Genomic DNA, 17,052 nt, shown 5'->3' on the forward strand with positions numbered 1-17,052 from the left:
CTTCTCCCATTCAGTAGATTGTCTTTTAGTTTTGTTGATAGTTTCCTTTCTGTGCAGAAGCTTTTTATTTTGATGTAGTCCAAATAGTTCATTTTTGCTTTTGTTTCCTTTGCCTGAGGAGACATACCTAGAAGAATGTTGTTATGGCTGATGGAAAAAAAGCAAACTTTCTTGTAGCTTCATGACAGTAGGTAATTTTACAAGTTGGAATACAGTGCTCTCAGAAGTTAGACTTCTACCTTTTCACAGAAACTGAGAGATAGGGATATTTTCTTCTGTTTTTATATCTTAAAGATGGCTCTTGGATCCTTGAGGGAAAGAAAAACAAACATGTGTGGGTTGCAAACTGACAAGAAACTTGGGGAAGATTTACATATATTTCAAAGGAGCAAGGAAAGAGTTTACATTGAGAAGTGTTTTAAAGTAAAGGCTCTAAAAAAATTTAAAAAATAAATAAAGTAAAGGCTCTAAGGAAATGGAGATGAAGGGCCTAGAGACAGGAAGAAACCTACCTAAAATGTGGTCAAGCTATGGGAAAGGTTAAGACTGTATTGATCACATACACGATTTTTTCCAATTGAGACCTGTTTCTGTTTCTCTTTCATTGCAGTAGGTTATCACAACTATTGACAGGGAAGACAAAGTAGTTCCTATATTACAAAACTTGAAGAGGTTGGTTATTGTCGTATGGACTTTTGTTATAGAAATATCTATAAAAATGTTTCTTGCCTTTAGTTAATAAGAGCCCACAATTTATAAATTACCAGGAAGCAACATGAAGAAACAGAGACTATAAGATATTCTCTAACTTGAATAGCCATAATCACCTATTTTCATGCTAGTTGGTGATTGTGATAGTTCTAATATTTACAAGATAGATGGTAATAGGTGGACAAGTAATTGAGCTTTGTCTAAAATCTTACCAAAGGCTCTGTGTTATCACATATGCAACATGTACAAACACTTAGTTTTAAAACATATTTCTCAAATAGACACATGCTTCAATCATCTCAACATTGTCTACTCTGTGAAAGTCTTTAAGGATATAAAAAAGAATGAAATATAGACTCTTAGAGTTAAATGCAGTCTTAGATAATGTCAACCTCTAACATATCTTTTTATGGATGAGAAGAGAACACAAAGGAAAAATAAGATGGTCCAGAGTCACAGGATCATCTGTAGGACTTCAGCCCTGTCCCCAAGCTCTGTCACTATTGCTTCAAATGGCAGAAAGTACATATGCTTTAAATCTGTCTAAAGAGCTGCTAAGCACGTGATTTAAAGACACTTCTTAGGTAATTATGGACAAGAGCAAAAATAAAGATGGGGAAAAAATGGGTACATACTATAAAATAAATATTCCACACACGGTTGAGACAGTTGCCATAACGATCACCTTTCAATTGTTAAAATTTTATTTTGGCCATATTGTAATGCATATGACATTTTATCAGATGTTTTAAAATGTGACTTGTCCACGTGTCCTATAATTATTTATTGAGTGTGACCAAATGTGTGCGTGAAGAAAATTCCAATCTTATATGCTGAAGAAGAATAGTTTTTAGTACCGTTTTAGAGAAGCGAGTCACTTTGAGTGACCCCTTTTTATATAGGTCTTGACTGCTCTTAATTTGAATTGAATGGATAATTAGCAGAAGAATTACCTAGAGAAAACAAGCTATTTTCAGTTCTCCAGTGGGAATTAGCTGGTAGGGATTCAGCCTACTGTGCTGAACAGCTCATTCAAATTATTGTAACTTAGAAATATCTAATGTACGGTGATGAGATGGTACTGTTTAAAGACATTTCTGAGGGTGTGGATTAAATAGAGCATTTAATGATAAAACAAAGAAATCAAATGGCATGATGTGGATGGAAACATAAGCAACCTTTTTGCTCTGAGCATGCTTTTGTTGCCTTTCCATTTCTTTTTAAGTCTCGTTTTTAGATATCAGTGATAAACTGAAGCCGAACAGAAAATTATTTTTAACTGAGCCAACGCAGGGTGCATCTTCAAGTAAACTTCAAATGCAACCTGGGAAATTAATTCCAAGATGCTTCATGTGCTGCCATTGATTTGGGTTTTAAAGCAACGTAGTGTGGATGGCACAAGATTATTATCTTTCCGTCGTTACCTGTACGAAATGAGCAGGTCCTAGTTGCATAATCAGATGATATTGGGGAGAAAATGTTCAGGATTTTTGATACTGAAAAGAGGTGGTCAGGAATGTGTCTGGGGGGAATGCCTGTGTCAGGGGGTAACAACTATACTTTTTCACCCTTTACACGTTCAAGGTGGTTTGTAGGTAAAACAGAAATAACTAGTTTTAAATGATTCCTCTAGTGTGATTGTTTTCCTAAATGATCTGTGTTAATTAAAAAATATTCTGTGATTCCTGATGCATATATTAGTTTAAAGGGAGTCGTGAAGGTGATTGTCCTATCTTTGAGGATATGTGTGAGGATTTAAATCTTAAATGTGGTGTGTATGTGAGTATACATATATTCACACATGCATTCCTCGGCTGTTCCTAATTTGAGTGGAGTAGATAAGCAGCAGTCAGAAAGGCGGGGATATCTAGAGAAAATACATTTTTTACAATTTTCTAGTGGGATTTAGATAGAGGAGATTCAGTCTATGGTGTTGGTTTCATATATGTGTATATACATATGGACATGTACATATATGTATGTGTGTGTGCACGTATGTGTGTGTGTGTGTGTGTATGTACGTATACATAGTGCCTACTTCAGTGCCTAGGACGTCTATGACATTAAATAAATGGTACTTCTTATTATTACTTATGTCAATACTATAAAAACTATGAAAAATCCAAACATTATTCCTATTTGACTTTGATATATAGTCTTTGCTTATTATGCAACAAATATATAAATATATTCTTACTATAAAAGATTCAAATATGAAGAGTAAACCGTAGAATTTCTTTTTCCTTCCTCTTCCCAGCCTGCTTTCCTACTTAGTGAATACCACTCTTAAGACTTTTGTATGTTTTTCTGCTGTGCATTTATATGCATTTACATGTTAGTAAAGAACTTATATACCTTCTCGGTTTTACCTACAAGAGATCACGGTATATCCCTTTTGGGGCAACTTTTGTTTTTCAATCACTAAATTTCAGCAATATTTCCATGACTGTGCACACAGGCATGCCTCATTTTTCTTAAAGGTCCCAAAGCATCCCACAGTGTGGATGTACTATGTATTATATAATCATCCATTTCTTGATGAACAGTTTAGTCATTCACAATATTTAGCAATTACAAACAAATCTGCAGTTAACATTCTTTTAGAACCTCTGTGAATTTGTATTCCTGGGGTTCATATTTCTAGATATAGAATTTCCCACTCAAATGAGCAGTTTTAAAATCTGTTAGGTACTGCAAAAGTACCTTTCAGAAACTTCATGGACATATATTCTGACCATCAGTATGAGTGTGCTCGCCTTCCCCACTCCTTGTATGGCTATTACATACTTTTATCATGCTATGAACATAAAGGGGAAAAGCCAATATGATTCTTGACACAGTGGAATATGAGGTATCTACAGTGAACAAGTCCACAGTCTTCTGGACAGGCCAGGGCATGAAAAAATGACTGGTGCATTAATTCTCTTAAACATTTTGCTGCAAACACTGCCTTGGAATCTTTTAGAACTTAAGAAGCTTACAGTGCTTTACAGACTTTTGAATTTTTCCCACGAAAGCTGCTCTTGCAGAAGTCATTCCTGTAAGTTTATCACCTAGTATTTGTTTTCAGATTGATTATATACTTTTCCCTTATGATTTTGTTTTTATTATTTTTGTCTTTATTCTTACATAGAGAAAGAGCTTTATGCCTCTTAAAACTACAAAGTCTTTGAAGAATGTTAATACTTGCTTTCCTGTACTTTCTAGGTAATACATGAAATTTTGATTAAAGTAATTAACACGACGAGAATGATCTGTTAGCTATATAAAATAATCAGATGAAACACATTTAAAAGCTTAGATTTAAAAAAAATTCTAGTGAAGTTGGCACACAGTGTTCTATCAGTTTTAGGTGTACAATATAGTGACTCAACAATTCCATATATTATTCAGTGTTCTTCAAGAGAAGTGTATTAAAAACTTGGATTTTCTCTCACATAGTCCCTAGAAAGTATAGTGTTACATTACTGATGAACATTTTTCCCACATTATTTTTAAATAGATATATTGTTGGATGAATTCAAACAAGTAGGAAGCAGTTTGTTCTTTGTGATGTTAGTTTCTTTCAGGCAATGTTTCCCTATATCCTTTAAGATACAGGAATTGATGGTTAATAGAAACAGTTTATATTTCCTTCTCAGATATTTCATATAAAAGTAGGACTGGAAAAAATTAATAATAATAAAAGTACATCAACATTTAATGAGCATCTACTATTTGCCTGATATGATGACCTAAAAATTCATCTTTTCCCATATGCATATAGGGGTATTAGCTGACAATTTATTTAACGTACTGTTCTATAAATATAGTTGTATTTTCTTGTATTGTAAAATTTTCCAAAATGTAATAGAGAAATCAAGAATATCCAGTTCCTTGGCAGATACACGTTTACTAATTGAAAATAAAATCTTCTTTATTGATTTTTTTTAAATGATGAATTATGCCAAAGAGCTCAGGGAAGTCATACATATTTCAACTAGATTTTTTTTTAAATGCCTCAGTGGGCCAAGAAAGACAGATTTCTGCATTTTTATACATGCTTGGCTCATCCTAAATTACAGCAATGTTTCATTACCACCAAAATTCTCAAGATAAAAATTCGTAGCACAACTGCTTGCTAAGCAAAAGGAAAAACATAAATTGTATCTGTGCTGAGCAAATGGATTTGGAAACTGACTTTTATTTGGCTTGCAGCTCCCCTTGCAGAACAAAGTTTCTGCTGATTCTGTTGAGGATCTGGCTAAGGTCAAGCGGATAATCTGATTGACAATCAACTGATCTACAAGAAGGGTATACCAAAATAGATGTTCTCTGTTTTGTAAACAGCAGTGATTCTTTTGACCTCACTAGTTTTGATTTGGAAAAACTAACTGCTCACAACAATTCTTTTTTCTAAAAACAACATTGTTGATTTCTGCTTAAAAGAGGCCTAACGGTCCAGCTATAATTATTTTATTATGATAACATTACAAAAAGTTATTTAAAAGTCTTTTCACTTAGAAATAATCACTTGGGGGAAAAAAAGAAATAAATGATCACTTAGGATAAAACATATGCCTGTTTCAATCTGTCCAGTAAAGCTAATTTAAATCACTGACATGTTCCTTATATTCCCCTCAAAAAACACATTTCCTGTTTTTGACTGTGTGGGTTGTCTAAAGTTTCCAAGAAATCAAGTAACCCACATTTATTTTCATGCACTTCCATTCTTGATCATTTGTTTTCTCACATAGTAATTGCTAGTTCAAGCAAATAGATTTTTAATATGATTCTCCTGCTTTCATCAGGAATATTTTTGTTTATTCAATATGCAAATTTTAAGTCCTGCTGTAAGTTCTATGTTTCTAGTGTTGCCAGAGAGAGGAAAGCAGAGCAGATGCTACATGGCTCCAATGTTTACAACATTGGATTATCCATTTTTTAAAAAATGATTATTGTTTCAGATCCCTTGTTTAAGTTTATTCTTGTCCATACCTATACTTTACATTTTGATCTGATGGAGAAGGAGTTGGAAACTGATGGTCAACGAAAATTTGACAGATTCTAGTGATAGGTATGTTTATTTTATTTATATAAATAATTTCTATGAATATAATACAAACTGGTTTCAGCATGTAGGATTGAATACATGTTTACTCTCACTCTTTCCTTCAAGTCTACTAAAATGTAAACAAGGAGATTTTGGAAAAACATAAAATGTCAAGGACAAATAAATAGAGCAGAAGTGAGAAAGAAAGCAATGACATTTTGAGACTGCAAAGCAGAAAAAGTAAATCATACACACACACACAATTTACTCCTCCTTTCTTGCTCAATTTTTCTACTTAGCACTTATTACTTGGCTCTGCCTACTGACTCTCAGCCAGAACAGGCTCTACATGAACTGTCAGGACATAATTTCCTAGTAGAAAGTAGAGCGTGTGTCACCATGTCCTAGAATCTGAATCTTCCTCTTCCACAATGATGATCCAGTTGGTAGAAGTTCAGTTTGAATATTAGCTCATGATATTATTTTCCAAATAATCTATAAAATGTATAATGATGTTTCTATAATTCCATGTCTTCATAGATACTCACAGTGGGAAGTTTGGAGGCTCTTTCAGTTTACTGGTATTTAACCAGAAAGACTAGAAAGCTTTTACTTTTTATATGTTTTTGATTTTGTGCTTTAAACTTTTATACTAGATTATGTTAGTAGAAAATGCTTCTTCCAACGTCTTTTTTTTTTCTAAGATTTTATTTATTTATTTGACAGAGAGAGAACACAGGAAGAGGGAATAGCAGAGGGAGAGAGAGAAGCAGGCTCTCCACTGAACAGAGAACCTGTTGCAAGGCTCTATCCCAGGATCTTGGGACCATGACCTGAACCAAAGGGAGATGCTTAATCAGCTGAGCCACCCAGACACCCCTTCTTCCAACTTTTGAGTAAAGCAATCTTGGCTAACAGAACATGAGCAAAACTGATGTATGGGATTCTAGGCGGAATTCTTAAAGGGAAGTAATATTCTACTCCCTTCCTATTTATTCTTTGCATGCTGGGTGAAATACAGAGAGGGTTTTGCAGTATCTCTAACCCAGTCAACCTATGAATGTTGGAAGAATAAGGGGAAGGAACCTGAATCTATAATTATTTTGCAGACACATATCATGCTAGGGAAATAAAATGACTTATTTTAACCTTGTTATTTTGGTTCTCTGATATAATTTGTATGAAACTGAATTGTGTCCTCCCAAAATTCATGTGTTGACTCTCAAATGTGACTTAACTGGAGATAAAGCCTATAAGGACACAATCACAGTTAAGTGAGGTCATGAGGGTGGGGTCGTAACTTGATAAGACTTGTTTTCTTTTCTTTCTTTTTTTTTTTTTAAGACTCGTTTTCTTTAAGAAGAGACACCAAATCTCTGTCTCTCACTTTCTTTTCCTCTCTCCAGAAGAAAGGCCATGGGAGGACACAATGAGAAGCCAGCCATCTGCAAGCCAGGAGAAGAAGGCTCACTAGAAACCAATCTTGACCTTGGACTGTAGAAAGCTTCAGATCCTTCAGAGCTGTAAGAAAATAATTTTCTATTGTTTAAGCCACTCAGTCTGTGGTATTCTGTTATAGCAACATGAGCTAATACATATTCCAAACGTAAAGATTAAATAATATGAAATCGGTTCTGAAAAGTGGGGTGTGGCACACAATAAAACCTAAGCTATGTTGGATTGGATCTACAGTCAAGTTCTAGCAACAGGACACTTGCATAGTTGTAAAACTAATGTTCTATTTATAGCATGGCAAAACATTTTGTTAACACAAATGTGTTTATTATGTCTGTAGTTCCCAGGATATTGTTGAAATCACCCAAGAAGTTGGTATGTGTTCACTGTTTCTTGCCATTTTCAGATGGGAATGGAAGACAATATCATTTTCTAAGGGAGTTTCTTTCTGATTTCAAACTTAAATATGAATAAGACTCAGGTAATATATGACCTTGCAGAATTGAAAGATGTTTCTACTTCTGTTTCCCAAAATAGAAGCAGAAATAGTTTTTTTTGGGGGGGTGGTCTTACAATGTGTAACATGTGTATGCAGTGAACTAAAGTTTTACCTTAAGATATCAATTTGAAAGATGTAATCTTTCTTTTTTTTAAAACTCTCCCTTCCCTGAGACAATGTAACCTAATACTTCCCTTTTAAGGCCACAAAGCTGAGTGCTCCAGAAAGGAATATCTAGTGCTGCCAAGAGTTCCTTCAGATATCAGATGGAGCTGGGATAATGCTCCTGCCCTGACAGCTAGTCATGCTTTGGCTGATGCTATGGCCTTAAATGTGCATGGAGTTGCAAGGTGGCCAGTCCCTGGGGATCAGTGGGAAAGGGATAAGTCAATGCTTCCAAACATTTTTGAAGTATCTGAAGCAGGAATCAATGGGAAGTTGTGCACAATTAAAGATGTGATTGAAATTGTTGTTTTTCATCCAAGTCTGTTGCTTGGAGATGGTCTCAAGGGATGATACATTAAGTTGTGGGCGTGGGAGTGAGGATTAGTCATAACACAGAGACCAGAAAATAAAATAATGCAATTTTCAGGAATAAAGTTTGTGCCTAGATGAGATCATTGTCTGTGGTTACTTCTAAAGACAGAAGTGTAATACTATAAATTTTTAGGGTATAACATTACCAAACAAAAGACAAGACAGCTCTACCAGCTGCATGGTTGTTCAAATTCTTAAATCCTGACACTGAAGTCCAATTCTGTACATGTAGATGAATCTCTAAGCTCTAAAGAAGGTCGTAACTCCCAAGGACAATTTCAGATGCGGTCCCACAAAGTAGAAGAATAAGAAGAACTACATAGAGGGATTGGGATTAGGGACTACTGGGTTAAGAAATTCCTCCAACAGACTATAACCAGGGGCTGCCAGATGGACTAAATGAGGAATTTACTCTATTGTAAAGACAAGGAAGCCTGTACAAATTCTACTTGCAGGATTCAATAATTGCAAAAAAACCCAACTGATTCCTACATGCACCCCATTTATCTTCTTAAACAATAGTGTTTTGTTGCAGACTTTCTGTTCCTATGCCATAATTCTATACTGGCTATAAAGAGGAAAAATAAACTGCTTTTTAATTTATAGGTTTAATTTATAGGTGGATGGACAATAAAGAGCCACATATGGCCTTTGAAAGGATTGAACATTGCCCTGGGACCCTTAACTTTGAGCTAAGTGTAATAATGGGATGTATTTCTTTGTGGGAAATGGCATAGATGGACATTTGGGTGCACTGTGGCAGATATTTTTTTTGGCAGATTATTAATTGTCCTTCAATACCCCTCTCTATTTTTATTTGAAATAGGAAGATTCACCTTTAGCTAGACACATAGCTGTGTAGCTGACCAGAATAGAGGTAAATTTCCAGAAAACCCTTGAATCTATGACCAACTTCTCACTTCTGGATAACTTGTAGACTACTAAGTTAAAGCAAACAGGAGCTGTGTTTAGTTAGGGACAATATGCTGATCTAAATATAGTGTACACAGCGTAGACCCCACTGCCAGTTGGTATTTCATACTGTATAGTCCAATGTAGGAGCCACTAGACACATGTGTCTTTCGAGACTTAAAATGTGGCTAGTTTGATAGAGGAGCTGAATTTTAAGTTTTATTGATTTTTTAAAAAGATTTTATTTGTTTATTCATGAGAGACACATGGAGAGAGGCAGAGACATACACAGAGGGAGAAGCAGGCTCCATGAGGGGAGTCTGATGCAGGACTCCATCCTAGGACCCCAGGATCTCAACCACTGAGCCACCCAGGTGACCTAACTTTTTTGAATTTTAATAATTGATATTTAATTCAGTTATTGAAAAATACTTAGATATGTTTGGAAAACTGGTATGTTGCATCTACTTTTTCAATATGAATTCTATGAAATCAAAACAAATATTTTCAACAAAAATGTAGGGTCCAATTAAAGATACACTGTAAATGTAAAGAACATCAGATTCTGAAGACAATATAAAAATTTCATACATTTCATTAAAACTTACTATGAATTGCATGTTAAATGATAACATTTTAGATAAATTAGGTCAAATAAAACAAAAAAATATTAAAATAACTTTTCCTGTTTCTATGTACTTTCTTAATGGAGCTACTAGAAAATTTTAAATTACATATTGTGACTGGCATTCTGTATCTAGTGCCTTGGAACTTGAATGATGTCTACTGAATGTTGTGATGGGAGACCCTAACTCTGCCTTCCTATTCTCTTTTTACCTTCCAACCAGTTGAAATGAGGACTTGGAGTGGCTGTTTTGGATCACATGGCAAGGTTAACATTCCAGAGATATTAGAGCAACCAGCCAGAGGAAGCATGAATCCATCACAGCATTGTAGGACTGAGCTGCCATACAAACTCAGAGTTTTACATGACAGATATATTTCCATCCAGTTTAAAATACTGCCTTTCAAATTTATATTATATAAAGCTGATGTCACTTCTACCAAAAATAACTAAGACACTGAATGAAATATAGTTTGGTGGACTTGCTCAGATAAAGTAACTTCAACTTTAAAAATGTATATGTTTTGTTTTAAATTTGAGACAAGTTCCCTTTTTCTTGGAACAGATTAACCTCCAGTACCTCATAAACCTTAGATTATTAGAATACTTTAGAATATTGTACACCTAAAACTAATATGACACTGTATGTTAACTAGAATTACAATACAAACTTTAAAAAAATAAAACACTCTAGAACTCAAGAGTAACAATGACTGGTATGGTATATATGGTATTTTTGTATAATTATTGCAAATAATGCAAATTCAGTCATTTTAATTAGGAGGCTTTATTTATTTATTTATTTAGGAGGGTTTAAAGTTCATGCACATGAAGAATTCCCTGACATAATTAATCACAATTAGAAAATTAAATGTACTCAGTATCAGAAAGATGACAAACATATGTTATTCTGACTGCATTTTGTTGAGGTTATCGAGAGAATATGGATTGTAAACTCCTGGTTGTAAGAAAGATACTCTGCTGGTCTACCTAGCAAAGCCAGCAACTGATTTAGAAACACAATTATCCAGGTATGTCTTTCAAAAATTAATCTACTGATAACCATTCCAGAAAAAGGCTTCCCTGGTTAAATATGTTTGAGTTACAATATGTAATACATACTTTTAGTAAATACTTGAAATGCATTTTAACTTTTTTTTTTTTTTTTTGCATTTTAACTTTATAATGACTTTTTAAAAAAGATTGTTTAGTTATTTCAGAGAAAGAAAGAGACTGAGTGGAGGGAGGCGCAGACAGGGGGGGAAACCTAAGCAGACTCTGCACCCAGCACGGAGACCTACACAGGGCTCAATCTCACCACCATGAGATCATGACCTGGGCTGAAACCAAGAGTCAGATGCATAACTGACTGAGCCACGTAGGTGCCCCTAACTTTATAATGATTTTAGGGAGAGTTATAGGGAACTCATTTAACTTTATTAAGTGAATATTTTCTAATATTATATGAACATCAAACATTTTTTCTCTCTTTTTTTCCACATACTAACTATATATTTGTGGAGGAACACCTACTGGGAGATCCTAGTCAAGAAATTCGACGGTGGCCATCTAACATTTAACTAAACCTGCTTAGCAAGTTCCAGTTAGGAATGTTCCCTTGAATCCTAAATTCTGAAATAGGTCTTGCCTCCTGAATTCTTGAATTCTTGTTGGAAAAGAAATCAGTATACATTTTTCTATCAATTGTTCTCAATATCTTCTAATTTCCATTTGAGAATCCATTTAGTTTTTAGGAACCTATCTCCACAATTCCAGGGTTGGAACCTGAAACCTAGTCTAAGAAATCTATTGTTCCTTTCTATCTTCTTAGCCATAGTGGTTGGTTCAGAGAATGGGCATATGCACCAAAACTGGCATAGTCAAAGAAAATCTATGTATATTTTTGTTTGAAACACTGGAACGTTGTTGCTAGTTTCCTATTTTTTTGGTTTTGGGAGATTTTGCAATATTTTCTCACAATTTTTTGATGTTTTATTTTTTTGTGCCTTTTTTTCCCCTCAGGATATCTAGTCTACCACATTGCCAACATGATTTTTATGTTTTTCTCTGTAACTACATTAGGGATTCAAAGGATTTCAGGATGATCCCAAGGAAAGTATATCACCACAAGAGGCAATAGCACATGATTAGCTTTATTCGGTGTTGCTTGGACAGAGTTGCATGTGAGGGGCAGTCTTGCACAGCAGGAGACTGTCCAGAGGCTTACAGTGAGAAGGCCACCATCCAGAAGGAGAGAGGGACTAGGGGATTCTTGGGGAGTGAGGGCAATAAGAGAGAGGGATTGGGATCCCTGGGTGGCTCAGCGGTTTGGCGCCTGCCTTTGACCCAGGGTGCGATCCTGGAGTCCCGGGATCAAGTCCCACGTCGGGCTCCCGACATGGAGCCTGCTTCTCCTTCTGCCTGTGTCTCTGCCTCTCTCTCTCTCTCATAAATAAATAAGTAAGTAAGTAAGTAAGTAAGTAAGTAAGTAAGTAAATAAATAAATAATAAATAGAGAGGGATTATGTGTCAACATGATGTCACTTAGAAATATGATGGGAAGACGATGGGTCATGGAACTCTGAAGGGCCATAGCAGCTTGGAGGATTATAACCACAAAGATCTGTCTTTAAAGGCAAGCATATATGGGATGATGTTTCATAGGATATGCAAAGCAAGCAAGCTCTATATGGCCAAAAATATGCTTTTGGGGGGGGCTATTTTAAAAAGAATTAGATGTGTAAAATCTTGATTTTGACACTGGTAGGCTTTGGACCTAAGATTTCTTAGCCTATAGTGAAGACATAAACAACATAGGGACAATAATACCCAGATGCCATCTTTGGCTCCTTTAAGTGTCAACTACCTGAATCCCAATTACCTTGCTTTCATAAATACACAAAGTATAATTTTGAGCAGGTGTGTTCATTTGATTTTTTTGAAGCCCTCATGATGTTTGTGAGAGAAATAATATACCAATGCACTGACTATTATTTTGTTTTTGCATTTTCCAGTTTTGCATGCTTAAGTTCTAAGGGATTTGGGAAAAATGAATAAGCATACAGACAAAAACCGTATTTGTTTTTTCTCTAATTAAAGTAGGTAACACCAGGCTTCTATTTATGTTACATATCAGTATTCTCATGAACTAATTATATTTTGGAAGCTAGTTATGAGTAGTTGTTGTCTACTCCATAGAACATCTAACCATTTGATTACTTAGTCAATAAACTTAAGGCCAGCTGTGTCCTTTCATTCTTTGGCTATACGGAGAGATTCAGTTCAAAATTCTAATTCAATGACCTAAAAAATCTAAATTCCTCCCAAGGATATCTGAAAGGCTCATTTGCTCATCAGCCTCTCTGCCTCTGGTTTTTACATTCCTACATTCAGTTTCTCCTTATTTGATGTCAATAATGATGTAAAATCAGAAGCTTACAGGTTTCTGTATACCCTAAAACCATTCATACCAAGGATTTAAAAGTCTGGGGTCATGAGTTAATATATATCTATATCTATATCATCTATATATTATTTATATATCTATATACATAGTTTATATATATATATTTGTGATGAGTTAATATTTTTTTAATTTTTTTTAAATTTTTATGATAGTCACACAGAGAGAGAGAGAGAGAGAGAGAGAGAGGCAGAGGGAGAAGCAGGCTCCATGCACCGGTAGCCTGACGTGGGATTCAATCCCGGGTCTCCAGGATCGCGCCCTGAGTCAAAGGCAGGCGCCAAACCGCTGCGCCACCCAGGGATCCCGATGAGTTAATATTTTTAAACTTATTACTCTATGACATATATTTTGCTCCCCACTTTTGATAGATCATGACCTGATCCAAGAGTCATGCACCCAACTAACTGTGCCCCCCAAACAACCCACAGAATCGCTCTTAACCAATTGTAAAAATCCTTAACTATAGGCAAAAATAAAAACAGAAACAAACTAGATCTGTTCAGAGGGGACAAAGAGGAACAATATTCCTATTGAACTACATGTCTGAAACACTTCAAAGGGAGGTTAAAATTCATGAGAGCATGTCCCCAGTGAATTGCTGATCATTGTTAGGAAGCACAAAGGCAACCCAGAGCATGCGTATACAGTGGCTGCCTTTTATGGATGTTTTAACACAAAATTCTTTGCAAATATAGGTTAGTTTTTTGTTTATACATTAATATTTGTTATACATTAATATTTGATAATGTGGAAATGGTGTCACAATCAATAAATGGTAATTAAAATAACCATAACTATTTACTACTTGCTGCATTCTTCTATTTTCCCCATTCTAGTTAGTTAATTTAATTTGCAGTAAATTATTTTAATATTATTTTTTTAAGATTTTATTTATTTATTTATGAGAGAGAGGGGCAGAGACATAATGCAGAGGGATAAGCAGGCTCCCTGGAGGCACCCTGATGTGGAACTTGATCCCAGAACCCCCGGATCACGACCTGAGCTGAAGGCAGGTGCTCATCCACTGAGCCACCCACCCAGGTGCCCCTATTTTAATATTCTCATTCTCTCTTGGCATCCACAATAAAATTTTCACTAAGAATTATTCACAAAGAAATGATAGAAGTGATGATGGAAATAAGCATTAATTCAGATTTATATTTATATGTAATTGTGAATATTTCTAAATTCTATCTTAATAATCTACTTTGATATGCTAGTTAGCACATATTTCCTAATTATCTAGAAAGAAAATCTGTGCTCCAAGATCTCTTCAAAGTTTATAATTTTGAGCTCTCTGAGACCAAATATTTGTTAAAATTCCAGTTTCTTTAAACAATTAACAAACATTTAAGTTACTACTGTATTTTAGTGGTTTTTTTATTTTTATTTATTTTATTTTTTTTATTATTTTTTTATGAGAGTCATACAGAGAGAGAGAGAGAGAGAGGCAGAGACATAGGTAGAGGGAGAAGCAGGCTCCATGCACCGGGAGCCCGACGTGGGATTCGATCCCGGATCCAGGATCGCGCCCTGGGCCAAAGGCAGGCGCCAAACCGCTGCGCCACCCAGGGATCCCCTTTAGTGGTTTTTTTTAGATGCAAGGGATCCATATAGCTTATTTTATCACTAATGGTGGATATACCATATAAACAAATGAAATAAACTTCCGTATCTTCTTTGACAGAAGTCACAAAGGATGTCCCCTAAAAGACTGATATTTAAAAGATTATATAGTATATACTTTCTCCCACACCTTACCTCACACCAACAAGGTTCCACTGTAATAACAGAGCATTATACTGATGAATCTGGCTTCAACCCCAAATCCTATGTGTGATTTTTTTTCAAGCCTGACCATAGGCAATTACACAGGCAATTACAAAGGCTTTACCTAGCAGTCCTCCTCATCCAGGAAGCTGCCTTCTCCAAAACAGATTGTATTCAGCCCACTTGGCTGGCGGGCCATGCTTTTACATATATCTCTATTCCCAGCATAGGTTTTAGAGGCCTCTTTCGTGGGGATCCTTGGCCAAGCCTTTCTTAAGCATATCTGCCTGGAATTGCTTTTGGGAGGTTAGAACCTCAACCCTGACCCAAGACTTGGAACTTTCCCACTAGTATTGACTCCACCTGTCTATCCCCCCAGGCTACATACCCTCTAAGACTCATCCTCTGGTCCTCAGTCCATAAAACAGCAGGAGACTTTGTTCAGGACACTTTTCCCTTCTGAACTGAAACAGGGGGCCCTTACCTAGCACCATCTACAGGGAAAAAGTGGAACATTCAGGGAGCTGGCACTTTCTCCTGGTTTTTATGCTATAGCAGTGAGTGATTAAAAGCTTGACTTTGCTTTGGCTTATTGTCTTAATTGTCTACTGTGACACCTAGCATAACAGCTCAGCTCCCAGCTCAGCTCAGCTTTCCACACAGAACTAAAAGAGCTTCAAGGCACAGACACTGAGAAAGAGTTCTTAGGGAAGCTCAAAGGCAACAGAAAATATAACAAAGACACATGAGAAATTTGAATCTTTGGCCAAAAGTTACAGCAAACATTAAATACAGCTCAATTACTAGCCAGATAAAATATCACACCAATGGCCTATTTATGTTTCCACTATCTGATATATTATGTCTGGTTGTCAACAAAAAATTGCTAGATATTCTAGAAGGCAAGAAAAAAAATACAATTTGAAGACACAGATATCAGAAACAGATTTAGATATGACACAGATATTGGGATTATCAGAGCATTTAGAATAGCAATGATCATGGAAAGGGTTCTAACAGATAAAGTAGACAATGTGCAAGGCAAGGGGTAAGGTAAGCAGAGATATGGAAACTCTATGAATGAATCAAAAGCAAATACTAGAAATCAAAAACACGGTAAAAGAAATTCAATGCCTTTGGGTCATCAGTAGACCCGGCATGACTGAGAAAATATCTTTGAATTTGAAGAAATGTTAATAGAAATTTCTCAAGCTAAAATTCAATGAGATAAAACAAAGTCAAGACAAAATTTTAAATAATTATTGGACCGTTTCAAAAGGTGTAGCATAAAGATAACTGGAACACCAGAAGGAGAAAATAGAGTAAAGCAGGAGTAATATCTAAACAAACAATGACCAAGAATTTTTAAAAATTAATTACAGACACCAAACCACAGATTCAGGAAATTTAGGATTATAACACAGTTTTGATGCATCTAATTTTTCTGATTTATATTGACTTAGTCATTTTTGCTTCCCTTTTTTTCCTTTAACCTTATAGTTTCCTTACTTGTTCTTTTCTAGATATGCAGATGATTTAAGCTTCTTATATTTATACTCTTAACCTCTTAGAGCTTAATTCTTTTCCTCAATACTTAATCCTACTGTTAATGCTTATAATCTTTACCTCTTGAATCACATTCTTTAATCATAATCTTTCTTCACTTTTATTTTAATGTTTTTAATGTCATTGATTTCATAGGTTTATTTGCTATATTTAAATGGAGTGAAAGTCTTTAAATTGTGCTTGAATTCCTGATTTATATTATTTTCATGTAATCACTTTTATCATTTTATTTATTTTTAAAAGATTTTATTTACTTATTTCAGAAAGAGACAGTGAGTGGGAGAGACAGGGAAAGGGAATCTGAAGGAGACTCCGCACTGCATACAGAACCCGATTTAAGGCTCAATGCCATGACTGTGAGATTATGACCTGAGCCAAAACCAAGAGTCAGAAGCTCAAGTGACTGAGCCACCCAACTGACCCTTAATGTAATCACTTTTAATTGTTTAGTCTTTATTTATTCTAAATTTCTTGGTATT

The sequence above is a fragment of the Vulpes vulpes genome, chromosome 16 (assembly GCF_048418805.1).
Source record: "Vulpes vulpes isolate BD-2025 chromosome 16, VulVul3, whole genome shotgun sequence".
NCBI lineage: Eukaryota > Metazoa > Chordata > Mammalia > Carnivora > Canidae > Vulpes > Vulpes vulpes.